The sequence below is a fragment of the Cynocephalus volans genome, chromosome 12 (genome assembly GCF_027409185.1).
Source record: "Cynocephalus volans isolate mCynVol1 chromosome 12, mCynVol1.pri, whole genome shotgun sequence".
NCBI classification, from domain to species: domain Eukaryota; kingdom Metazoa; phylum Chordata; class Mammalia; order Dermoptera; family Cynocephalidae; genus Cynocephalus; species Cynocephalus volans.
The window spans coordinates 1,448,240-1,476,093 of record NC_084471.1 but is presented as its reverse complement, the minus strand read 5'-3'; positions in this window follow the sequence as shown (position 1 = coordinate 1,476,093).

Sequence of the window (27,854 nt, the reverse complement as noted above, 5' to 3'; positions counted from 1 at the left end):
GAGACACCCCCTCCCACGGACGCCCTCACATCGCCGCTGGTCCTGTCTTGCTGCTGGGATCGGATGGCCTCTTCCAGGCACTGCAGGCGTCCCTGTGACTCCAGCCAGTGGTCGTGGAGCCCCTGCCATGTGGAGCCAGCAGCAGGACAGGGCAGCAGCTCCAGGCTGTGTGGAACATGGAAGAGCCTGGCACCTACAGGACACGAGACATCGCAGGGTCCCCCTCGCAGTGCCCACGGCCTGGTGCTCCACGGCCCACTCGTGTCTCAGTGGGAGGACCGTCTTTGACTAATCGGTAATTTCATCATCTGTTGCACTTGACACGGGCCTGGTCAGCCTCGTCCACATCTGTCCCTGTTCCCCTGCGAGGCGCCTGCCCAGAAGCCCCATCAGTGTCTGCTGAATGGATGAGGGACGTGGCCAGCACCAGTCCCTCAGACCCGTGTCTGGGAGCCGTCATCTACACTGCAGCCGTGTCCTTCCCTGGGCAGCAGCACAGCCATCGTGTCCCCACAGCGTCCTCGGGAAAGCTCTCCTGAAATGCGAACACCTCCCTTTCAGAGAGAGCCTGTCTTTCCCCCATCGTGGCTGGAGGCTCGGCCCCCATGTCTCTGCAGCCAGGTCACCTAGGCAGTGTGGAGACACCCGGGGACACCAGCAGACAGAAAGGCACATTCCCGCTGCCAGGTCCTCATGGTCCCTCAGTGACGCTGCTGGACTCAGGCAGGCCGTCTGGGCTGTGGCTGCTGCTCCGGGGCCACCCACAGCCACGAGGACTAGTCGGGCCTCTCGGCCTGTCCCACCTTCTTCTGTGCTGGGAGATTGGACGGCCTTGCCACCTTAATGTGGACAATGCACTCTGGCTCAGCACAGGTGCCTGCAGGCCTGGGAGCCAGCCTGGAGGGGTCAAGTGCAGGTGCTGCCTGCTACAGCTTCTCCACCTCCGGCTGGTCCTCGCCCCAGTGATGGCACAACACCGAATCGGAGCCTCAGACCAGCTCCCGACGTGATTGGCGGGGCCGGGGAGGGCGGCAGTTAGACTCGGCAGTGTCGCCCACATTGCACATTGCAGGGCGACTGCAGCTTAGGCACATGCTCAGGTGAGCACTTGCACCCCCAAGTCGTGCAGTTGTGTTACCTGGCGGGGCATCCACCTGCCACCTGGAAACTTCCCCTGGCCCGGCCGAGGCCTGGTCCTGGCTCAGGCTTGGGGGCCCGGGAGGGGTCAGGAAGCTCGGGCAGGATCCCTCCTAGGCCTGCACTCGGCCTCATCCTGGGCAGGACAGCTGAGCAGAGCGCTCAGGTCCCGTTTTGTGGGCACCCAGTGGCTCCACCACCACCATCCAATGAGGCTGCTGGACAGCGAGGGCGTTGGGGGGGCCACGCCTGTGTGAGGGGCAGGGGAGGAGAGGGAAGGACCCAAGGAGGGGTCAGGACTCCACTTGCAGTGGACAGTGCTGTGATTTCAGTAAATTTGCCGTGTCATGTTGACACGTGGTGCAGTGGTTTCAAGACGTCGCCCAGGACCCTGGATCGGGAGGCCCCAGTGAGACCTGTCCTCGGCCTCCCGCGGAGCTGGAGCCAGTGGGCTCTGGGATTTGGAAGCCAGGCCGAGCACCTGGTGACACATGAGCCCTGTCCCGGGGCTGCGGGCCCGCTCCTCATCTCGCTCCTGTGGACGTGGTGCTGGCTCAGCTGGGTCAGGACCCCAGGGCTGCCCCGGGGCTGGTGTTTACAGAAGGAGCTGCCCCTATGTGTGCCTGGGGGGCCAACCAAGGGGTCCCCTCTGCAAATTCTTTCCATCGCCCCCCACAACAGTCTCTCCACCTGCCTCTGTCAGTCTCCACGACCCCCATGACAAGGGACTTGAGGGTCCCAGCTCTTCAGGAGAGGAAACTGAGGCACGAAGAGCTGGAGGATCTTGCCCAAGGGCTGAGGTTCTCTGCTGGGCCTCAGACCCCCATGAGAGTGCCGGCAGCACTTCCCAGGGGGAGCCTGATGGAGCCACCTGCCCGGCTATGGACGCTGGGCCAGACGGGTCCTGACCCAGGCCAGCCTCAACTCTCCCGAGGGACAGCCACATGGACAGCGTCCTCAGGAGAGGCCAGCAAATGGTGGCTGCAGTCTGGACGGAGCATTCTGGATCCTGCCTCTGAGACAGTCTGTCCTGCTCCAGATCCAGGGCCCTCGTGGGGTTGGTTCCCCACACCCCTGAGCTCCAGCCACTGAGGACAGCACCTCCCAGGGACACCAGAGAGCCTGAGCAGACCCCAGCTGGCCAAGCAGGCCACATCTCAGGGCCTCAGTTTCCCCAACTGAACAATGAGGGAATGGCCTGGAGGGCTCCACAGTGGCCCGCCTTGGTCCACAAAGCCCCTTCAGTTGGCCCCTGACCCAGGGTAGGGGCCCTTCCCCGTCATATTACAGGGTCAGCACCTGGGTCTGCAGTGTCATCTGCTCAGAGCCTCTCGGGACAGGAAGGGACAGCAAAGACACTCCAGCCAGGCCTCCAGGGTTTCAGACAGGGACGCCGAGGCCCTGGGAGTGGGGTGATCACCAGGATGGCCCAGCGAGTGAGTGACAAGCCCCCCACCCCACCTCGACCTTCAAGGAGCCCCAGGTGGACAAGGGCGGGTAGCCTCGGCAGCCCCTCTCGGGAAACCAGCCCCGGGGAAGGAAGGGGACACTGGACAACGCGGCCCAGGGACAGCAGACCAGAGTCATCCACCCCGTAACCGCGTCCTCCATTCCCAGCTCAGAGCCCGGCCTCTCTGCCCCATCTCCAGCCTCCACCCAGAGATGGGATCAGACGGGGCTTACGCGGGCCCTGAGCCCTGCTTGTAGGACCACGGGGTCCATCTTCCCTGGACACATAAGGGGGTCTCCATCACACACCTGGGGACAGCACAGGGCAGAGCAAGACCCTGGCCTTTGCTGAAGCCTGGATCCAGCCATGCAGCAGCCCACGGCTCCCCTGCAGTGCCAGACCTGGAACCTGGACAGTGGAGATTCCAAGGAGCAGGCTGAGTGGGACCAGAGGCCAGACAAGGGTGCCCCTGTGGGTGCAGACGGGGCAGTGCCAGCGGCGTCGGGCCCTGGAGAGGGAGATGACCCCAAGCTGGAGCCACAAAGTGGAGTCCCCGCCCCCAGGGCACGCTGCCCTGAACTCCCAGGATAGAATCTCTCTGCTTCGAGTCCAGGCGGCTCTGGTGCCTGCTGCCCGGAGAGGACTGGGCTGAGGTGGTCACATGAGGGGCCTTCGATGCGACAGGAGAGACCAGACTTCACCCCAAACACGGAGAAGAACAGAACGCCTGTCACAGAGACGAGCTCAAAGGTCTGAGGTGGCTGCTGAATCTCAGCTCCTGGAGGCCCACCGGGTCCCCGGCAGCAGAGACAGGGGCAGGCAGGGAGCGTCCTGGGACACCGTAGGGGTGGGTGGGCTCAGCCTCCAGCCAGGCCACTGCTGTCCTCCCCAGCTACCAACCTAGGGTCAGGCCCAGATGAGGAGCCAGGCAGGCCAGTACAGACCTCCCCGAGGAGGTGGCTCAAAGCTGTGAATGGGCAGGTGTCGGAGACCAGAGAGGGGCCAGTGCCACCCGGACAGCTGAGAAGGAAGCAGAATGCAGGACTCGCCTGGCCTCCCCGCCCCTGTCCCTCCGTCGTCCTCTCCCTGGCCCCTCCAGGCCCTGCACGTCCAGGCCCTGTGGTACACACAGTAGTCACGACTGTGTCCTGCCCGGGCCACAGCCACCCCACCCATGTCCTCCCCGTCCATCAATGCGGCCAGTGCCGTCTGCCCTGTCGACCCACAGGAGGAGCCCCTCCACCCCCGTCACACACCTGTGGCCTCACCACCCCTCCGGCCTCCCTCCCGGGCCCTCTGTGTGCAAAGTCACAGGTACGCTCCCTGAGCGCACGCTGCGCTGGGTGAAGTCACGCGGCCACGTGAGGCTGGTGCAACTACAGGCCCTGATGGAGGGAAGAGGGGACGGGGGGTTGTCCAGATCATGCAGTGTCAATGCCACCCACTATACCCTCATCTACCCTCCCTACGCCCAAAGCAGGAGTGGGCCAGCAGCCAGCAGTGTCACGTCTCAGCCGATCCCAACCCCAGCCGTCCCCCACCCTCCTTCCATAGCCTGGGACCACCGCCCAGTCCAGCCCAGCCCTGACCAGCCCCTCCTGCAACCCCCTGCCTGTGGACAGCTGCCCCTTAAATTCAGAGCCACCCTCAGAGGCCCTGCACCTGCCCCAACTCCTCTTCCTCCCACAAGCGCCTGCACACACCTGCCACCGGCTACACCCATCCCACAGCCACCCTCTCCAGGTGTGCAGACACCATCCCTCACCTGCTCACAGATGCCCAGCCAAGTGTCTGTGGTGCAGAGAGGCCAGTGTGGCTGGGGAGGCAGGAGGGAGGGGGACGGCAGACAGGCAGGGGCTGGGTGTGCAGATCAGCATCGAAAGCCGGACCCCAGACCAGCAGCAGCAGCATTTGTGAGACTTGGCAGAAACGCAGATGCTCAGGCTTGCCACATGCCAAGCAGATCAGAAACTCCAGAGGTCGGGCCCTGCACCTGGTGCAGGAGACGGAGCCACTGGAGGAGTCGTGGAGAGCCATCCTCTGAGGGAGATGGAGCCTGAAGGGTGGCGTCCGTCTCCATGGACCTGCGAGGCTCCCGCAGGAGTCCGGGTGGGAGGGGGCACTGGGAAGGAGGCGCAGCTGTCGGCGCCGCACTCGGTGCAAAATGCGGAGTCTTCCCTGCGGGGAGCTGAATAGCCAAAGCCTGAAGCCAGGTGCTCCCCATCACTCCACGCTCCAGTCCTCCTCCAGGAATCCAGGCCATGGGGTCTCCAGGCCCTGGCCCACCATTAGGCCAGCTCACAGCAGCGTGTGCCCCTGCCGGCACCTCGGTCGTGGGAAGCGTGCAGCTCTGGGCATGTGGAGAGGGTGCAGCCATGGCAGCTTCTGACGTGTGGGCCGAGGGTGGCAGAGCACGGTCAGGGTGGACAGCCCGAGCTTCCAGCCTGAGCAAGGGAAGGATGGGGCTGCCTCCCGCCCAGAGGTGCGGTGTTCAGGGAAAGTCACAGGCAGCCGTGGACCGCCACGTTCAGCCTGGAGTTCAGGCACAGAGTGGAACCGACTCTACACACCATCGGAATGAACAAGAGCCCAGCCATGGTGCCAGATGCAAGACCAAACGTGACGTCAGCGTCCGCCCTGCACCAGCAGCCGAGGCCACAGCGGTGCTTCTAGAGACGCCACTGACACAACAGAGAAGAGACGAAGATCCCGACGGCAGAGCTTAGACGGTGGCGCAGCTCTGTGGCGAACGCTGAGGGCGCAGCAGGGCTGGGCCAAAAAGACCGTCGGTGCCCATGGAAGACGAGAGGTCTCCTCGGCCGTCCCCAAACAGCCTGACACAGGCACAGCAGGGACAGGCTCAGGCCACCTAAACAGCTGAAGGCAGGAGAAGCCGAGAGACCCGAGAGGATGAACAACGGTCCTGCCTGGGCCAGACGCCAAAGTCCTCCTTGGTCTCCTAACGGCAGCAGAGCCCAGAAACCAGCCGGCACCAGGAGACCCGGGAGTGGCCGGACTGCCTTCAGAGCCAGTTGACGGCAGGTCACATGGCAAATGATGCAGGACCAGTAACAAAGAGAGAGTGAGACCAGCCCCCATGAACACCACCAATGACACCTCAGATGGACTAAAGAACAAAATGGGAAAAATGTGTTAAGTATCTAAAAGAAAAGACGCCTCTTTATCACATAATGGGAAAGAGACTCTTTAGAATGTCACAAAAAGCAGAAACCACAGAAGAAAGGGTTCCTGCACCATCGACATTTTAGTCAGGGTTCTGCAGAGAAACAGAACTGGTAGGGGACATACACAAGAGACCTGTCATAAGGAATTGGCTGGGAAGTCCCAAGTCCTGCAGGGCAAGCTGGAGCCCAGGATGGTGTAGCTCCAGTCAGAAGCTCCCCCACATGGGGACAACGTCTGCTTTCCTCAGCCTGCTCATTTAAATGCTAACGTCATCCAAAAGCATCCTCACAGAAACAACCAGAACAATGTTTGACAAAATATCTGGGCACCCCAAGGCCCAGTCAAGTTGACACATAAAATTAAGCATCAGTCTCATGCTCCAAGGATTCAGTGTCATGGACTCCCAGCTAGGCAGGGTCTGTGTCTTGGAGCAGTGCCCACACGGGGAAGATCTCAGCTCGAGCAGCTCTCCTGCTGGTCTGAACCTGTTCTGTGGCCCACCCAGCCCCGGAGGCTCAATGGCTGCAGAGGACACATCATTCAAATGCAGACTCTGCTCATCCCAGGATGCTTTCACCTGCCCAAGGCCGTGGGCCCCACTGCAGAATCACAGCTGCTTCTGCCACCTGCCCCCAGCACACTGCCTCTGCTGCCCCAGCGCCATGTGCCCCATCGATTCCCAGCTTCCTACCACCCCTGCAGCATCCAGGTCCCTTGAGAGCCCAGAGAGTCATTGTTATTGAAGGAACGATGCAGCTGGAGTGACGTGGGGCCAAGCTGGGAGCATGGGTGCCCCACTGTGGACGGCAGACATTCCCTTCACCATAGGCCCTGGGCCTGGGATGCCCATGACAGTCACATTCCCATGGGCTGAATTGTGTCCCCCAAAATCCATGTGCTGAAGCCCTAACCCCCAGTGTCCTATATTTGGAGATGGGTCTTTACAGAGGTGATTAAGGTAAAATGAGGTTGCTAGGGTGAGCCCTGATCCAACAGGCTGGTGTCCTTATGAGAAGAGGAGATCAGGACACAGACTCACACAGAGGGACGATTGTGTGAGGACACAGGGAGAAGACAGCGTCTACACACCAAGGAGAGAGGCCTCAGGAGAAACCAGCCCCAGCCACACCTTGATCTTGGACCTCCAGCCTCGAGGACTGTCAGACAATAAGCTTCTGTAGTTCGAGCCGCCCGGTCTGTGGCGTTTGTTGCAGCAGCCCCAGATGCGTAATAGTGATGCACACATCCTTCCAGGCCACAGGACCCAGTGCAAAGCCCGTGGAGCCCAGTGGCACTGCCACCTGCGACCTGCCGCCCGCCCCCGGGAAGGACAACCCCACACTCGCCATCCCTTCCTGCCGTCCCTGTCTGCCACCGATGTTTCCCTTACAAAGAACTCACTCGCCAAAACGAGCCGCTCCCATGACAGAGCGAGGATCAGCCAGCAGCATCTGATAGCATCAGAACAAGCCCTCTACCTGTCACGAACGCGTATTCGTCTTTAAGGAACACGGTCCCAGAGCTGCAGAGCGCACGTACTGGTACTGTTCAGCTGCTGCTACTGACGGCTGCTTTTCCTTATCACTGTGTTTGCCATGGATGTCTTCGTTTTCCAAGGTGGTTGTGGGTGGGTAACAGGTATTCATCACAAGCTCCTGGTTACGTGACACACGTGCTCCCAGGAACAGAAGGCGGCTCTCTTAGGTTATAAAGTCATCCCGCATGCCACCTGCGCCATGGCGGGGACAGACGTCTGAGTCAACAGCAAGTCCTGCTCTGCAGGGGCGGGAGCCCTGAAGGCCCCACACGGCCCCCTGTAGCGGTGCAGGGGCGGCTGTCTCGGACATGGTCTCCTCCTAGACCCACCCGACGCCCCTCCTCTCTGACCCCCACTCCTTCCTGGCCTCTGCAGGCCTCCTAGGCAGCCTGGCACGGAAGGGTCCTTGAGGGATGGAAACAGATGAAAAACCACCACCAGTGGGGCCACAGGCCGCTGCCTGGGGTCAGATGGCCCTGGGGTTGAAATGCACCCTGAAGTTTCTGCAGATTCTGTCGATTCCGCTGATTCCGCCGATTCCGCCGTGCTTACCCCTGAGGTGATAACACATGCAGACAGCAGAGGGAAGTCCGCACCTCATCCCCAGCTCTACTCTGCCTCCTGGGTGCCTCTGGGGAAGTCGCTTTGCCTCTCTGTTCACCCATAAAGTGGGAGTGCCAGGAGCCCCGTCTCACACGGTCATTGAGGCCAACAGGCGTGTCTATCCACAGGAGCATGGGGACGGGGCTGGGCACACACCATGAGTGGGTCACACGCCATCAACAGTCACTGGAGGGCTCACCCCACTGAAGAGCCCGCCCAGAGCAAGGTCCTGAGAGCAGCAGCCCTGCCATGTTCCAGCACGTGGCCCAGGAGAGCTGCCTGGCACCTCTTTGCCTCAGTTTATCACCGGTGAACTGGGCTGCTAACTACTTGAGTACTTGTTTTCCTTTGTCTGATTATCTCATACTGATTGCCCTCAATAAACCATAAGCTACTTAAGGGAGGACCAAGATCTGGTCTGTCTTGTGCCTCCCTGCAGCCAGTGCCCAGAAGAGAGCCTGGTGCCCAGGACAGAGGAGCACACAAAATAATTACTGGTGGCATGGATGGACGGATGGATGGAAGAATGGGTGGGTGGACAGATGGGTGGGTGGGTGGGTGAGTGGGTGAGTGGCTGGGTGGATGGATGAGAGGCAGAATGGATGCATGGACAGTTGAATGGATGGGTGGATTTGAGTGGGTGGATGGATGGAAGAATGGATGAATGGATAAATGGATGGATAGACAGGTGGGTGGGTGGGTGGATGTGTGGATGGATGGCTGGGTGGATGGATGACGGATGGATGGATGGGTGGGTGGGTGGATGATGGATGGCTGGGTGGGTGGGTGGATGATGGCTGGGTGGGTGGGTAGATGGATGGCTGGTGGGTGGGTGAGTAACAGATAGATAGATACAGGTCAGTGGATGGCTAGATAGGAGGATGGGTGAGTGAGCAGACCAGTGGATAGCTGGAGGGAAGATGGTAGATGGGTGCTGGGTGGGTGCTGGGTAGGGTGCTGTCAGGGCTGATGGAAGAGGAAATGACATGCTCTTGTGGACCCAGAGAGCAGCATGAGGCGTGGAGGGGGTCCGAGGGCAGCTGGCTACTGACATTGCTGTTAATGCCAAACCTTCTCCACTGACCCAGAAGACCAGGGAATTGACAGGGCAGATTCTGGAAAACACCTGCTCCTGGTGGCTGGAACCTTCTCCAAGACGAAAAGGCTGATGATGGGGGAGCACTTTCCAGCTGTGTCAGGGACAGCAGAAGCGGTGCCACCTCCTCCTGGCTGCTAGTTCAGCCCTGCAGTGCCGTGGCCACGCCCCCCTGGGAGGGAACAAATGGCCCTGGTCTGCAGTGCCATGAATCGCGCCCCAGTGATGGGGTGACCCACACACACGAAGGGAACAGGGAATAAATAAACGTGCTAAATGTAGCTGTGAGGGACACTGACTGGGACGTGGTGATGATGAACCCGCGCGGCCTCACTCCACCGCGGTCCACAGGCGTGTTGGGGCAGGAATATGCTACAGATATTTATCATAAGACGGATGAAGCAAGCACGGACCACATTTTCTCAACCTAATCTGTGAAATCACTATGTGTGTGAAATAACAGCATTCCTGGGACAATCCATTCGGTGTGTTCAGACCACAGGTGTAGAGGTCATGAGGGTGGTGGCCCTGGGGAGTTTGGTGATGCAGGGGCAGTCACAGATTCCTCTAAGCCTATCAAAGCTGCCAAAGCCTTATGAGAGACACAGGAGCCCTCCCCAGCCGCACAGCCGCAGGACCCACGTGCACCCACCCCCTGCACACAGCGGAGCCCCTGCAGCCCGGGGCCTGGGGAAGCCGCCGCCGTTGTCCCAGGAACACATGGAAGTTGTGCCCTGAGGCTCCTGCCGCGGACAAGGGCTGAATCCAAGTCCCTGGCCTCCCTGCCCAGACATGCCCTTCTGGTGGTGGCGACAGAACTGACAACCGACCTTCCTCCAAATGAGCCAGGGAAGACCAAAAAACAGAGAACTCTGAGTGCTGAGTCCTCGCCCGTCCCTTGCCCTGGGACCCCCATGAGCCACGTGTCTTCCCTGGATCCTAGGCTGGGCCTGGGGAAGGGGCAGTGATGGCCACTCCCATGAGCGCCTCCCTCCACACTGGGGGGACCAGGCAGCTGAAGCATTCCTGGGACAATCGTGCACACTGGGCGTCAGTCAGGCCGGCCTGCTGGGGCCACAGGGTGCTGGGCCTGAGGTCTGGTCCGAGGAAGCGGAGGTTGCTGGGTCGGGTGGGATGTGGGTCTCAGGCAGACCACCCCTCTCTGGCTGTCCTCACCTTTTCCCCGGCTCCTACAGGATGAGGCCATGTGGGTGCCTCATCCTGCCCTGGGCCGGCCACATGGCTGGGAAGAGTCGGAGCTAGGAAGAGGCTGAGTATCCGGATGGTGGGAGCAACGGGGCCAGGGCCCAGGGGCCTGGGCAATGCGGGGTGTCTGGAGGCCAGAGCTCAGGCTGAGAGGCCGAGAGACGCTGGGGTGGTGGCTCAGATGGGCTCGCGTGCTCTCCCCTGCCCTCCCCAGAGCCCACAGAGGCCGTAGCCCAGCAGGAACACCCACCGGGAGGGGCCTCTGCAGCCCTGCCAGAGCAGCCACCACTGCCTGGAGCTGGAAGTGGAGCCACAGCACTGGCCAGGGACCCCTTGGCCTCCACAAAGACACAGCCCTGCTCAGGGAGGCTCCCACTGCTCCCTAATTGGGGAAATGACCCCACGTGTGACCCCTGCACCCCTTCCTTGCAGACACAATTGCACTGTGAGTTTAAATGTGCTCCACGGTCCACAGCTAATGTGGCATGTCAGGGTTTCTTGGTGGTAGTAGCGCTGCTGAAACTAAAGCAGATCTCCCTGTGGCACCACCCCCACGTGGACCAGGCAGAGCACCTCCGGGGACACAGCTGCTGAGTGCGAGCCACGCCTGTCCCCACATGGGAAATGGGGCCCGACTAGAGTCCCGAGTCCCTCCCAGGGCATGCCAGCGGTCTCAGGCAGAGCTGTTCTGGAAGGTGTCCCTGGCCCCTGACCTGCACAAATTCCATTTCCATGGGAGACACCTTCCCCATGACACTGGCATTTAGGGTCTCCATGCCTACGCCCGACAGGGAGACGACACTCACCAAGCAGAACTGCACTGCTGCTCTGTGAATGTTTGGGTCTGTGCACACTCTTACTGCCATATGTCCTGCCCCATTACTCAAGCACAAGACACTTGCATCCACAGTTTCGAGAGTGATTTGCCAAAAGAAAGACGTCTGCGATTTTTTTTTCCTGAATTGTTCCAGGCAAACACATTGCTACATCTTCCCCGCCCAGGCGAGCTGCATGTCTCTGATGTGCCTTCCATCTTTAGCGAGCTTGTTGCAAAAGCCTCAAAGTTCAGAAGTCCAAAATCAAGGTGTGGGCAGGGCTGGTTGCTTCTGAGGCTATGCAGGAATCTTCACAGCGCATATCAGGTCTGGAATCTGCTCTGGGCCTGTCCCAGCTTCTGGAGCTGCTGGTAATTCTTATGTTCCCAGGTTCATAGCAGTGGCGTGTGGTCAGGAATGTGGCAAGGAATGAATGCCACTCCTTGTCCTGAGCCCCAAGGTATGGAGTATACTATAAAGAAAATATATTTCATAGGGCCTAGTTTCTTGTACTTTCAGGTTTAGTCTAACTTCTTAAAAGTACATATAAAATGTTGACTTTGCAAAAAACAGGAAATTTTCCCCAGGCTATAGTCTCTGTTGTAAGATAAAAAAATGTAACACAGCAAGGTTGCTGGTTCAAAGACAGACAGGTTACGGATTGATATGGAAAGATACTGGGATGCTGTTGTGGGGAGGAGGAATGTTTGCCAAGATCAAGCTTTTGTTGGTGGCTCACTTACATTGCCTTGTGGAATGTCACTTTGCTTGTTTTACTGAATGTTACCAGCTTATATTGTTAAACTATAACCCCACCTATGTTCTCTTCCTATAACTTCCTGGTCTGGAGAATAAATGCAGGAAGAGAACCCCAATTCATGGTTAATTTCTCAAATGGAAGGAATGCCTCTCTCTTGAGGATTCCAAGAGATTAACCACCTTGGGGCTTCTCACTGCTCAAAAGAGATGGGTTTTGAGTAATCCTTTGCAGCTCTGTCACCCAGTGGAAGAGGGGTGACAAATCCATGGGAGGCAAAGCAACACCAAGGCCCCATGTCCCCTGGCATGCTCCCGCAGAGCAAGGGAATGGGGGTCATGGAACTCACAGAGAGACCACAGTGATTTAGACCAACAGCACACCGTGCCGTGTCCCTCATCTTACAGATGGGAGACTGAGGCAAAGAGTATCTCACTCCTATCCTAAACTTCCCACAGAATTGTGCACTGCCTCAGGAGAGTGCCCTGTTGGGTCTGCCCCATAAGACGTCTTGGCTGATATACAGATTGATGTCAACCCTACTTTACACATTGTGAAAGACTGGATGGATGGATGGATGGATGGATAGTGGATGGATGGGTGGATGGGTGGATGGAAGGATGGATGGATGGATGGTGGATGGATGGATGGATGGTGGATGGATGGATGGATGGGTGGATGGGTTGATGGATAGATGGATGGATGGATGGGTGGGTGGGTGGATGGATGGATGGGTGGATGGATGGAAGGATGGGTGGATGGATGGAAGGATGGGTGGATGGATGGACCAGATGATACCACCTCTACAGGAAGAAATGACAGAGCAGAAGGGAAAGAGAACTGCCTCCAGCCCACAGGCATATAGAGGCAAAGCAGCAGAGCCACATCCTGGGCTGGCAATGGTAACAGGACTTCTGATGTAGAGCAACTAGCAGGCAGTTGATGGTCCCCATCAAGCTGGTGCGGTATGGCTTGGGGACATCTGGCTGGCATTAAGTCACACATAAGCCTGGGAAGAGTTTTGAATCCCAGCTAGAATTAGAGGGCTGAGGGATGAAAACAATGCTAATAGAGATGTTTCCATGGGAGGAATGAGTCTGGACCAAGAAAGAAAAATAGAAGGTAAGGGGTGTCACACTGAAGTGCCTCTCAGCTCCCCTCGCAAAGGGTCCTCCAGTACGACTGCTTTACATGCATTAAAAAGTCATTCCAAGGGCCGGCCCGTGGCTCACTTGGGAGAGTGTGGTGCTGATAACACCAAGCCAAGGGTTAAGATCCCTTACCGGTCATCTTTAAAAAAGAAAAAAAAAAGCCATTTCACTGCTATAAGACAAAGGAAGTGGGCTTCTTCCTGAGAAGAATTAGGGATTCCAGGCTGCAGCAGCCAACACTAATCCAAGGAGAAGTACAAAGCATCTTTCAAAAGCAGAAGAGAAGCGAGGGTCAGTGAAGACCAAGGCCCCAGGCACATCAAGTCCCTGAGTGTCCAGAGCCCCGATAAGGACCCGAAGCCACAGGGAGACCTCACGGTCATCTGCAGAGAACTGACCCTCAGCCCCATGGGATGCAGAGGGGAGTAAGGCCCACCCCGGTCTCCAAGGAGCTCACAGTGAGATTGAGGACGGAAACTGCAGGAACATGAACTGCAACTTAATTCGGCAGAGCTTTCTGACTCAGCAGGACGACACAGAACAGCGACGAATGCCGCATCCTGGCGGGAAGAGGAGCCGTCACAGCAGTGCCAATGCTTGGCTCATGAGTTATAAAAATAATAAAATGAGCATCTCTGTTCACACCACAGCTCAAGAAACAGAAGGTCACCCCCATCTAGAAGCCCCTGGGGTCCCTCGCAACCCCACACACCCCCCAGAGGAAATCACAGGGTAAAGTTATGTTCCCCTGAAACTGAAAGCAAAAAAAGGATTTTACCTCATGTTTGTATCCCGAAAAAAACTTTTTAGGTTTGCATGTGTTTCAGTGCTACACAAATGTCCCCAAACTGCATGTATTTTTTCCAACTGCATATTTTTGCTCAGCATGTCCTGCAGAAGACTTGGGTTTGCCAGGTCGTCCTTGTGCTGGCTGCAGGAGAGGGTCCTACATTCATGGGTGACATGGATAAGCTGTCACTTACTAGCCATCCCACTGTTCAGGGGCATTTTGGACGCTTACCAATGGTGAGGCCACAAAAGTTCTCTCCTGAGACTTCTGCAGCTATGTCCTCATTTTGGTTGAGCGTGAGCCCAGTGGGGGAACTGCTGGATCACAGGTGTGTGTCGTTAGGTCTAATAGACACTTCCAAGCGTGCACACACACAAACCCACACAAATACACACACGCGCGCACATATCTAGAGAGGTGATTTTAACATCCAGATTACACCTCTCATGCTTTTGCAGTCTTTTATTTATGTGTTTATTTAAATTTCTTCCAGTTTTTGTCCATGTACCTTGATTGATTTACCAAGGGCAATATCACAGATACGATGTTACAATATGTCCAGCTAATCTGTACCATGTGCAGGGATTTTTCTTTTGGTAACAACCCCCTCTGTGCTCCAGCACTGGTCCTCCCAACACCAAAAGAAAAAACACTTATTCTCAATTTTTAACATGTTTGACAACCTGACAGCCAAATGAATCCTATTTTTAATTTCCATTTCCCTGGATATTGGCACATTTGAGCATCTTTTTAATGTTTTCACTATTTACATCTCTTCTGTGATCTAAGATCACTCGTATTTCTATCAAATTACAGGTTGAGTATTCCTTATCAGAAATGCTTGGGACGAGAGCGTTTGGGATTTTTCTGGATTTGGGAATATTTGCAGATACCTACAAGTAATCTGAAAAATCCAAAATCTGAAATGCTCCTTTGAGTGCCATGTCCACAGTCAAAAAGTTTTGGATTTTGGCGCATTTTGGATTTCAGATTTTCAGATTAGTGATGCTGAACCCGTATTAAGACTGTCATTGTTACGATCATTATTTTATAAGATAGGACGGTTCCCTACACTCTGGAGGTTAACCTGCTGCCGCATATTTTGGAAGCATACCCCCCCACACGCTGTTCCTTTCTTCTCTTTTTTGTTACGACTCCATCACTCGTACAGGCTTTGTTGTTGCTCGCTCAGTTGATGTCTCCTACATTCACATCTGTCCGTTTTTCTCCTTTAGGGGTTCCAGGTAATGTCTCGCTTGGAAAGGCCTTCCCGATGTCGTATTGTACAGATACGCTCTTCTTTCTTCTACTTTGTGGTGGGCAGCTCTTTTACACATTTTTTTTCAGGAAGGTATGAGCTAAGAGCAGTAACTTCACTTTTATGTTCCGATCCTAGGTCCAGCGGACCCAAACCATCAGGTGAACGGTCCACACTGGTCCCTCATCCAAAACTCGCTACTGATGATTCACCAAATTCACATCTGTCATCCCAGCCATTTTCAATCCAAGCATATTGATCAAGAAAACTCCATGGCATGAGATTCTTTGGTAAGAGAAGAAATTAAATTAGTGCTTCCCCAGGATGGTGTACATGGAACTGGAGGAAGGATGCTGTCCAGGAGCCGCCCGTGCCAGGGACATGGTCACAGAGACCAGGCCTCGGCCTGGAGGATCCACCCAACACTTTTGGAGAAAGGCCTGGTGACTCCACCTGGGAACTGGAACACTGAGAGGACTTTCCTGATGACTCTTCTGATCCTTTCTGGAGAGACTCACGACCCGGCCTTTGCCATAGAGGCCCCTCAGCTACCAGGGCCCCAATTTCTGGTCACTGGGCATCTCAGACCACTGATAGCCTCACCAGGCCATGTCCTTGCAGAATGACAGGACAGGCAAACTCCTGAGAACAGATCCTGCCCAGCCCCGGCCAGGCTCCCACACAGGAGCGTCCTCCCACTGCCCGCGGCCTTCCAGCCTGGCACTGCTGAGCCTCCCACGGCTCCACATCTCGTGGGTGGGCACCGCGGCATCCTGCTCTGCTGACTGCACTGTTGCCCGGCACGTCAGGGGTCGACCACCAGACCTGACATCTTAACTGATGAGCGATGAATGTGCTTCACCAAAACTCCCCCGCTCTTCCCAGACAGATGCTGGCGTGAAGACACTTATTCTGCACCAAACCCAGACACCTCAACAGCCACAGCCCAGTGCACACGGACACTGTGCCGAGCACCTGTGAGGTCAGGCAGTCAGAACGTGCCCACGTGTGGCCTGGGATGCATGGACACTGCACCCAAGCGGCTTGTTGAGAAATGAAAGGTTCATTCAACCGCAGGCTGGTTTCTCTCCAGAGCATCACGGCAAGAATTCGGAACATTTCTTCAATGAACTGATCAAAGAGAAAAAAACTTTCCTTTTACCCCTGCAAAACCGACCTAAGTGCAAGATTCCACCCACTTCCTCGGCAGCACAGAGACGAGCACACCAGCCATAAGGAGGAAACTGCAAAGCCCGGGAGCATCCTCGGTTCCGAAAGCCATGCCCAGGAGGAAGGTGGGTCTCAGCGGCAGTGGGTGGCGGGGAGGGGAGGTCAGGAGTGAGGAACAGGCCGGACACCAGGCCAGGCTGCAGGAGGGGACGCAGCCTCGTCTCCAGACTGAGCAGCCTGTGCCTCATCCCACAGCTGCTGCTGGAAAGAGCCTCGCTCTGCAGGTTGCCCAGAAAGGGAGGCGTCAGCACAGACTGGTGTCTCCAGCTTGAGTCTGTGTCCTGGCGCGTCAAGCAGTGGGGCAGTGAGACGGAACAGGGCAGAGGTGAGGAACAGAAATGAAAGAACCAGAGCACCAGGAGGACTTTTAGATAAACCCGTAGAATTTTTATGGGGGGGGCTGGTAACAAAAAGAGGTTTGACTCGGTGAGCGACAAGCTGGTCACTGAGAAAGTCGACTGTCCATCTGGATTCAGCAGGCGCTGGCCGGTGGTTCTGCATCCACGTCTGACCGGCTATAGGGGCTGGGATTCCTCACCAGCAGCCCAGGCCACCAGCTACTCCTGGACTATTTCCAAGGGAGACACCAGCACAGCCTGGCCAGGGTGACCTTCACTCCTAGGAAATCTGGCTCCCATCAGTCCACTTCTTCTCCAAGCACTCGGCAAGCCTCCACCCTGAATCCTGGGTGTGATCCTGCAAAGAACCAGTCTATTCCCTGTGAGCAGTTTACCTTGTCAGAGAAAACATGTGCCCAGCCGCAGACAGCGGGAGGGGCCAGTGGCCATGTACCTGGGCGCGGATGGGGATGTTTGCTACCTGGGGCCAAGCGAGTGCTACAGACAGATAGATGGTGTCTGTTGCAAATGTCCCCCCAACAGACAGTTTTCCAGTTAAAAAAAAACATAAATCATATCATTTCTCAATAACAGCTAAGAAACACCTAATGTGGAGCAAAAGGGAAATTTTTAAAGGGGAAAAAAGGTTCTTACCCCTTGAGGATGAAATGGTCAGTCCCTAAAAAAGTGTGGCTGGATTTGGGGTCTGCACATCAGGGAAAGAGACTGCCAGGTTTAGAGCAAGGAATAGCTCAGGGTAAGAGTCACTTGTGCTGCCATGGGAAGGGGACCTTCCAGAGGGCCTTCTTCCAAGTCTGGCTTCAGGCCTGAGAGACCCTCACAGGTCCCGGGGCCGGGCCCTCCCATTCATGGTTGTCTCTCCCTCAGTACCGTGTCTCCCTGCTGGTGACATCTCTGCACCTGCTCAGACCATGGCAGGGCTGGAACGAGGAACCTGCCGGAAGAGTCCAGGGACTCATGGGCAGCTCTACCCAGATCATCACCAACTCGCAGAAATACAACATGAGCCATGTATGGGACTTTAAGTTCTCTTAAAATCGCATGAAAAAGTCAGAAGAAACAGGTGCAATTACACTCAGCAATGTATCTTATTCAGCCCAATATATTCAAGTATAATCACTCCAAATAGGAAGTAATGCTCCTCCCAACCTCCCAGAACCTCTGCTGTTGTAGGTCAGGGAAACCAAACACATTCAAATACAAAGGACAGAGCAACCATGCAGAATACTATCAGCAGAGTGCCCCAGAATATGATCAGAACTCACCAAAAAAAAAAAGAAAATGCAGCTTGAAAGCAAGTGAAAACTTAACCCAATGTTTCAATATAATTTTTTAAAAAGACAAAACCTTAGTAAACTATTACAACTAGGAAGAAAGTCCATGAGCAGAAATACAAGAACTCAGGGACAAAACAGCCAAAGAACAGAGGAGCTAAACCTGGAACTGACTGAAGTCAGAAAACAAACAGAAAAACAAAGAATTTTATAAATGAAATCTAAAATACAAAGATGAGATGGAAGAATCAGCATCATGAGACACAGGAAAGAGAATCAGGAGGAAACTGATAGATTTGGAACTCAAGCAAAAGAGATTAATAAACATCCTGCCATAGGCACCAACAGAGAAAACCAGAACACTTGAACTGGAAAAATTGTTAAAACTTAATTCCATAAACTTACTTTTATTTAGAATATAATTTGATACACTTACAAATATCAGGACAGACTGTATTTCATGGAAATTATGCCCAAAGAGTCAACATCAAGTCACAGTCCAGTAAGAGGATTTGACTTAGGATATAAGGACAGCCAGCCTGTGGACACCTGGACAGAAAGTACAGGTCACTTACAGAGCAAAGAAGGTAGGTGGCACCATACCAAGGCTCTTTCAAAGCCGCAGGAGAGTGAAGTGATTGCTTCAAGATATCAAGGAAAGAAAGGGTGAGCCAAAAGATGTATGTCCCCAGAGTCCTGTGAGGCCAAGAACCACAACCAGCCTTGACTCTGCAGGCCTTCAGGCATGGTGTTCACCTGAGCCCTCTGCAAACCACTTGAAGGTGAACATCCACCAACTAGGAGGTGACCTTGTAAGTGTTAGCAAGGGAACACGGAGAACATTCAACTGTTGATCTAAGATTTCAATGGCAAAGGTGGGGATTACAGTGACAGAACGGAAAGTAAATCTTAGTGATGCTCACAATGTAGAAATGGTTAGTTTATAAAAAAGGGAAAAGGGAGAAAAAAGGTAGACATAAACTCAAAAATAAAACTCAGAAGAAAAATAAATTTAAAAGACAAGAAAGAAAGAAAATGGAGAGTGGAACAATCATTACTCTGGCAAGGGTAAGGGTGGGGGGCTGGGGAAAGGCTGGTAGACTGGCACAAAGTTGCAAAGTTACAGTTAAACAGGAAGATTAAGTTCCAGTGCCCCAGGGTGAGAAGAGCTAATAATATCGTATATTTCAACATAGCCAGAAAAGAGGATCTTGAATGTCATAACCACAAAGAAATGATGAATGTTTAGGTGATAGATATGCTAACTCTTCTGATTGGATCATTATACAATATAAGTATATATTGAAACAACAAACTGTACACATAAACATGTACAATGAAAAAAAATTTTTTGATTTAAAGAGTTAAACAAAAAAAGTAAAATAAACTCAATTCAGCTCATCTGTAATATCTTGAAGTTAATATAAATCATTCACCATTGACAAACCAAGTAATACAAGTCAAAGCATATTAACTTCTAAAAGTAAAAATTAAGGAAAAAATGTAAAAAAACAACCCTTTGACTAAACTTAAGTGGTGAGGGAGGGTGAGCGGGCTCCAGTCTGTTTGTTGGCATCCATACTAGGAAATAGCAGACGATGTCTGAAGAAAGGGGGCTGTGAGCTACACGTGTGAAGGTAATCACTAGAAAATACATAGGAATTGTTCTAAACGTCAGAAGAATGACACTAAAAAGCCATGTACCACAGTGAGAGACTTTGTATTAAACACCACACAAAGTGAGAAGACAGAGCAGGGGCCACGTGCATCTGTCCTGTTCATGCAAATGGCTAAACTTGTCCATTCACAACCCATCTCAGTCATGGGTAAGAATGGAGAAAGCCTGATGGGCACAATCACTGCAATGGATCTGATGCAAGAGCTCAAACGTCCTTCTCAAGTGCCCACAGAACATTCACTGGGAAAAGAACAGGCACCAAGAAAACTCAGTAAGTCCACCATAAACCTCAACAACACTGCACAAAGTAATGCACAACATCATCATGATTAAACAAACTAGAAATAGATGAGAAATTGGGAAAACACAATAGCACTTCCACCTGGAAATTTTTTAATTTTCTCTTAAGCAACATGTTACTTAACATGAAATTCAAACCAAAGTGCAAAACTTCTGAAAAACGACAATGATGGAAACATTGCATATTAGAACATGCAGGACACAGCTAAAGCAGTGTTTAGAGGAAACTTCATAGCCATAAGTTCTTATGCTAACAAAAAAAAATGTTAAAAATAGAACAATATAAACCTGAGGAAAGCAGAAGTAAGGGAGTAATAAAAGGAAAAGCAGAAACTAACAAGTTGGAATCACAGCAACACTAGGAAAATGTATTTTAAAAACTGATTCATGGGAAACTTTGGTAAAGTAGACAAACTACTCCATAATATGATCACGTAAAAAGAGGGAAAACCAAACATGCAAAACAGGAAACGACAAGAGAAATAACTTCAGAAATAGAAAATTAACAAAATCATAAATGACTACTTTGCACAACTCTCTGTTAACATATTTGAAACTTGACTTAAATTAATGATTTTCTAGGAAAATATTGTCTACCAAAATCACATCAGGAGATAGCCATAAAAGAAACTGAAAAATTTGTGAAAAAAATTCCCCTCAAAAGCAGAAGCCCTGGACCATTTTATGGGAGGAATTCCACCACACCTCACAGAGGGCCTTACTCTCAGACCAGCCAGGCTTCTCCAGAGCACAGGGGAAAAGAAGGAAAGACTAATTCTCTTCATAAAGTGAGTACAACATTGACACCAGAACCTGACAAACACTGTGCAGAAACATAAACTGCAGAATAGTTTATAAATACGGATAAATTTCAGAACACATGAATCTCTCATTTATAAATTTCAGTGCAGACCAGCACCTCGGGGCCTCCCTGGGAACCAGAGGCTTGGAGCTGAGGACCGGACCTCACTCCCACTTCCAGGCACACCACACCAGTCCCTCGGGGCCCATCTATGGACCCGAGGCATGGAGAAGGGGACCGGACCCGCATCCCACAAACAGGCACACCATGCCAGCACCTCGGGGCCCACCCACAGACCTGAGGCATGGAAAAGGGGACCAGACACACCCCCCACAGCCAGGCACACTGCTCCAGCACCTTGGGGCTCACCCAGAGACCTGAGGCATGGAAAAGGGGACCAGACACACCCCCCACAGCCAGGCACACTGCTCCAACACCTTGGGGCTCACCCAGAGACCCAAGGCATTGAGAAGGTGAATAGACTCCACTCCCACATCCAGGCACACCACCTGTGCCTCAGGGCCCCACCCAGGGACCCAGGACATGGAGAAGGGGACCAGACCCCCTTCCCACAACCAGGCACACCATGCCAGCGCCTTGGGGCCCACCCGGGACCTGAGGCTGGAGCCAGAGACCAGACACAACCCACAACCAGGCACACCACCAACGCCAAGGAGCATTCCAAAAACATCACCTCCATGTGGGTGGCCCAGCACAGCCACCACAATAACCATGGCTGCCGTAAAAGTGGCCAGATACCACAACCACCATACAGATGGTCCACCAGCCACTGGAGTGCATTGACACAAGGAGAGTCACCAGCAGAGACCACAGAAAAGAAGAGGACGTCTCTCTCCACAAAGCCCATTTCAGAGTGACAGAAGAAGCATCTGCTCTATGATAATATCGGGGGACCTGATCACACCTCTCAGCATTGGACAGATCATCTAGGCAACAAATCAACAGAGTAACCATTACTCTTTCAGAAGGAGAGAAGAAATCTAGGATAATTAGAGGGGGGAGAGGGGATGGAGAGGAGAAGGGGAGAGATTGGACAAGGGGCATAAAGAATAAGTACTATTTGTAACAGTATATATGCTACTAATATTGATTTACTCAACATATCTCAATGTCCAACCCCAAAAATATGTATAATCAATTTTGATTCAATAAATAAAATACATCAAAATGCAAAAAAATAAAATAAGTAAGTAAATAAATAAATAAATTTCAGTGCAGACATCCTAAGTACAATGACGGCAGAGATCCAGCAGAAGGAGCAAGACACCCCGAGCAGGCCGGGTGTGACTCAGTATTAGGAAATCTATTGATTTTTTAGTTTTATTTATTTTTTCCCAGCTTTATTTAGGTATAATTGACAAAAACTGCATGTATATTTATGGTGTACAATGTGATGTTTTGTGGAGTGGCTAACTCAAGCTAATTAGGATATCATTTTTTTGTGGAGAGAACATTTAAGACCTAATCTCTTAGCAACGTTCAAGTGTATGATACATGATCAACTACGGTCACGTATTCCTCCTGTCCGGCTGAAACTTTGCACCCTTTGACCAACGTCTCCCCATCCCCCACACCCTGCCCCAGCCCCTGCACTGTTAGCAAATGATTGATAAAATTTACCACTTCAGTAGATATAAGGAGAAAAACATCACGTCATCATTGCCGTGGACATTCTTGGCTTAAACACACAAAGGTTCATCCTCTGCAGTGACAAGGAGCAAGTGGTATCCCCTTAACGTGCTGGGGTGTCACACCTACAACATCCCAGTGGGGAGACACCACAGGGTCCCCACCCATCAGGAGGACAACAAGGCCACCCACTGTCACCACTACACTTAACATTTTACTGGAGGTGTTACCCAGTTCAATTGTATAAGGGGAAAAAAAGTAGAGGTATAAAAATTGATAAGAAGAAGGAAAAATTGTGACTATGTACAGGTGATGCTGTATGACTGGAAAACCCATGAGACTATAACAACAAAAGCCACTACAAATAGTAAGGTAATTAAGTACGTTGCTAGGACAAAAAATTAAAACATTAAAATAAGTGATTTTGTTATATACAATCACAAGTTAGAAGATATAATGGAGGAAAGAAGCCTATTAAAAGTAAATACAAAAAAAAAAAGAAGGAGGTAAGACACCTAGGAAAACACTTCAGAAAGAAAAATGCAAAATCCGTAAAAGGAACTCTTTAAAGCCCTTCTGAAAAACTCAAGATCATGTATAATGTAGAAAGACTCAAGATCACAGAGTCATCAATTCTCTCCAGGTTAATTTATCATTTTAACACAATTCCAGTAAAATACTGGGAAGAAACCAGACAAGTTCTAAAGTTCATATAGAAAAAAAAAAAAAAAAAAGCAAGAAGACCCTAACGGATTCCAAGAAGAAGAGGCAGGAGGACAGCCAGCCCTAACTGAGAATCCAGCACACCCTAAATCCTTAATCACTAAAGGAGAGTGAACTGCTGCGAGGACAGAGGGCCCACCCAGTGGAAAGGTCCAGAAGGCAGCAGAAATTCAGTGTATGATAAAGGAAGCATCTGAGGTCAGGTGGAAGAAGATGGATGTTTTCATAAGTGAAAAAACTGGGCGGCCATCAGATAAAATAAAACTTGATCCATACCTGTGTACTGCAGTTCAAACCAGGATAAACTTCACACAGCCAAAGGTTCTAAGTTTAAAACAAAAAAATCATAAAAGCGCTGGGAGAAACCATGGGTGAATTCCTCTACGAACCTGGAGAGAAAAAGGCCTTTCCAACTATGAACTAAAATCTGCATGCCAAGAAAAGGTTAATAAATTAGACTACGTAAAAATTTAAAACTTTAGCCTTATTTAAGAATAAATACTAAAAGGAAAGTCAAATAACAATGAACCAGCTATGGGGGGAAAGTATTTGCCACTCATCATAGACAACGGAGCTAATGTCCCCAAAACGAAAATTTGTCCAGGAAACAAGAGAGAGAAAAAGAACAGCTCAGTAGGAAAATGGGCAGAGAATATAAACAGACAGTAATTGGGGAAGAAATGGCTCTTAACAAATGAATAGGACGTGTTTACGCCCATGTCATAGTGGAAATGCAAAGGAAAACCACGCTAAGTGGTTTTAATTTCAGATAATATGAAATACATATAACACACACAAAAAAATTTTGCATTTTCTTAAGTTTGCACAAAGAAGCAAGATACAGGAGAAACTAATAAAACTAGTTGCATTCGGGATGCTGGTGGGGACCAAGGCTCTGTCAGAGAGTGGCATTGGGCTTTTTCCTTTGCAACCAGCTCAGTCACATTCTCTTGTTGTTTCTGTAACACTCTTTTTCTGGACCGTTGGTACCGTAGCCACCGGCCACCTGTGACGCTTGGGCTGGTCTGAACTGAGATGCACTCGAAGCGTAAAACACACACCCAGTTTCAAAGACTTGGTACGAAAACAATGCAAAGGATCACATTCATAATTTTATATTGGTTTCATGTTGAAAGGATCGTGTTTGGGATGTGCTGAGTTAAATATTATTAGGTTAACTCACCCATTTCTGTTTACTCTTTTGACGCGGCTACTGAGAACTTGTAAATCACGCGTGTGGCTGGCCCAGAATTCCTGCGGGACAGGCGCGTTCCCACTGCTCCAGGAGGAAGGGTGTTCAGTGTCTCCCTCCGGCCACATGGCTGCAAACAGAAGTCATCACAGACTTCTGAAGAAACCCGAGAGAAATGCCCGACCATCTGCGGCCCTGGCTGAATGCTGAAGTGCCCACTCTGTGCCAGGTCCTGTTCTGGACGGCTCAGGAGACAAGGCCCTCCGTGTGGCCTCAGGGGTGGACGTCGGGCGGGAGGAGCTCACAGGGATGCTGCTGTCACGATCAGGGTGGTTCCCGGTGTGTGAGCTGTGGAGCCACAGACAGTCTTCCTCAAGGACGGTGTGAGGAGCCGCTCCAGAGAGGCAGAGGCAGGATCCCACCGTGGAAAGCGCAAGGGACAGATGCGTCAGAAAAGCCCCACTGGCTCTCAGGAGGCTCACATCGCCCCACGTCTTGTGCTTCTGCTCCGGGGAGCCAGACCCTGCTCCTGGGCATGCGAGGTCGTGTCCAGGAGCTTCCATGGTCCGCAGACTCAGCCGCCAGTGATCCTCCCCGATGCACAGCCCGGGGGCGCGGTCACCTCCACCCTGGTTCACCCCAACATCCCCCCAGATGGGTCTCTGGGGCTGCAAGGCTGGGTGCTGACCGCAACCTTATTCTCTCAGGGTCTAGAGTCCAGACGCCTGGGACCAAGGCGGGGGCGGGGGTTCCTCCCGGGGCTGAGGAAGGACCTGACCCAGGCCTCTCTGTGGCCGCTGGTGGCTGCTGGTGATCTCTGGCGTCCCTGAGCGTGTGGACGTGTCACCCCGACCTCTCATCCCACCCTACTCCAGTATGCCCTCATCTTAAATTAAGCAATCACATCGGCCAAGACCCTGTTTCCCGATAAGGTCCCATTCCGAGGTATGGGTGGATGTGGACTGGGGGCTGCTGTTCGACCCCCACGACCGCCCGCTCATCACCTTCCTCCTGCTCCGCCATTCCGGACTCACGGGGCTCCCTTTAACCTGCTGATCTGGCTGGAAATTAAAGGAGTGGGTTCGGTGAAGCGTCCACACCCTGCTGGAAGCCCAGGGCTCACGAAAGGGAGAATCGCCCGGCGTTACGTCGGGATGGAAGGTTGGGCTGGTCAGGTCTGAGTGCGGAGACCCTCCCTTAATTCAGTTTCTGCAAACACGGGCCCACAGGGTGTGACTCGTCCCCAGACAGAGAGCAGTGGGGACCCCGACCTGAGGGGAGACAGACGCCCTCCAGCTGCCCGGCAGGGGCTGTCCCTGGTGCTGTCAGGAGCTCACCTGGCCAGACCAGGGTTCCTGGGGGTTCCGGGCATCACCTCTCTGTCCCCTGGGTCCTGTAGCCTCTCCAGTCATGGCTTCCACTGTGAGGCTATTTCCGCCTCTGTCCCTGCCCTGCTGTGACCACACAGCCCTGTCCCTCCTTCTGATCATTCCCACCTGCCCCCCTTGACCAGGCCCCTTGACCCGGCCCCACCACCCTCCCCAGCCTGGCCTCCTGCCTCCTGCTCCCTCTGAAGCCGATGGTCCCAGACAGGCAGTTCTAATGAGGTGACAGGCCTGGCAGGGTGGCCCAGGTGTGGTGGAGTGGAAGGCCTGGCAGGGGTGGGCACAGGCTGCTTACAGGGCTGGGGTGGGAAGTCTCTCCTGGGCTGTTCACCCCGAGCTCTCCTGCCTCTCCTGCTGTGTCCCCAATACTTGTGAGGAGGGTCACAGCTCGTTCGTACCATGCCAGACACTTGGAAGCTAAGTCCCTTCCTCACCCACAGCAGGTGCCCTGCGGTGTTAGGGAGCTTTCTCTCCCGGAACCAAGCTGAGAAGAGCTACACGCCCGGGCATGGGTTGTTGGGGGGGCTCGGAGCAGGGAAAACGCTTCCTTGCAGAATCTTCTCTGCCCAGCCCCCGGAGACCTCTTCTCAGCCTTCTCAGGACCGGGGGCAGGGCCGGGGGTGGGGATGAGGGGGCTCCTGCGATCACTGGCTCCTCATCTTCATAGTCTGTGGACAGACCTTCCTTCCCCTGCCCCTGGGAGTCCCACCGTCTCTGCACCAGGACCAGGGCTGCATTGAGAGTCCCACTGAACAGAGCCCGATGATTTGGGGACGAGTTCCTGGATGCTGGGCTGTGAGCTTGAGCTGCTGTCTGTGGGCCACCCGGCCTGGCACCCATGAGGAAGGCCCCGCCACTGGCAGATCAAAGCTCACCTTGCCCCAGGGGGGAGGGCAGCCGTGCCGACTTTCCAAACACAGCTGCAGGAGGTGCCCGCGTGCCAGACCCACCTCCCTGGGTAGCGAGACACACGTGCGTTTTCTGTACGGAGCTCTTTGTCTTCCGTGCGCTGCTGACATCTGTTTGACACTTACTCAATATCCAATGAAAAAGAAGGAAAATCCAGAGAAACGGAAACGATTTGATTTTCATTCCCAGCAGCTGGACACCTGTGGGCGGAGCTCAGCACGTGGCAACAGGTGCAGCCGGGGACCAACCAGGGCCGTCTCCTGCGTCTGCCACTCTCAAGGCCACTCGCAAGTGCTTGCCCAGCCCCGCGGGGCCCTCAGGTCAGGGTTCGGGAGCTCTTCAGCTCTCTGCTTCTTCTGCACCCAGAACTGTTTCTCATGGGACACTCCCAGCTCAGTCTGCAGACACCAGTTGCCACGAGGAAGACACAGCTGGAGATTGGTCCTCTCAGACCTTTGTCAACTGGAGATTGGATGGCCCTCCCTGCCAGGAACGGCCACTGGTTTGTAGAAGGCTGAGGCCACTTTACAGATTGGGAAATCAGGGCCTCAAAGGAAGGACACCCTGGGGCCCCAGACTCCATCCTGACCAAGCCTGGCATAGCCCTGATAGACCCTAGCGAGTGCCATCTGAAATGGCTCAGTCCCCAAGTCTGTGCCAGTCACACCTGGGCTACGGTGAGGGCGCTGCCCAGTAGTGAGCGTCCATAGGGCCCTGGGGCCCTCTGAGAGGATGGGCTTCTCCAAGGAGAGCTCAGCTCCCTGCACAGGTGCAAGGGCACAGGCACGTCAACCAGCCCATGCAGTTAGCGTTTCCTGCACTCCTGGACTCCAGAACACTCCTCTCAGAACTCTCTAGCAGTTAGGGTGGCCAGAACTGAGCTGAGCCCCTTGGCCGTGCCCCTCCAGTCCCTATCAGCAGCAAACAGAGGGGGGCGGCACACTCCTAGCCCAGCACGGCGGGCCCACCAGATCCCAAACCCTCGGCAGCTTGTGTCAGAGGTCGCAACAGCAAAGCAACAGGTGGGTGGAATTAATAAGGCAGAATTAGGTTGGCGGCGGCTCTAGGGACAGACAGCCAGGGAGGCAGCAGAGAGGGTTCCATGTCACCTTCCTCTCCCTCTTACATGAGACGGGAGCTAATTAACATGCACATGATTTATTGGGATTTATTGGAAAGAGGGTCCGTCGTCTATTAACCTACCATCTCCGCATCCATCAGGGACACTTTTTGTACTCCTGCACATAATCAGAGAGACGATTTCTTGCAAAGGGCAGTCTCGACCCCTGCAAGAAATCGTTTCCCAGGGGAACATCCTAAATGGAGTAATTAGAACTGAAAATCGCAAATATCTGTCCACTAACTG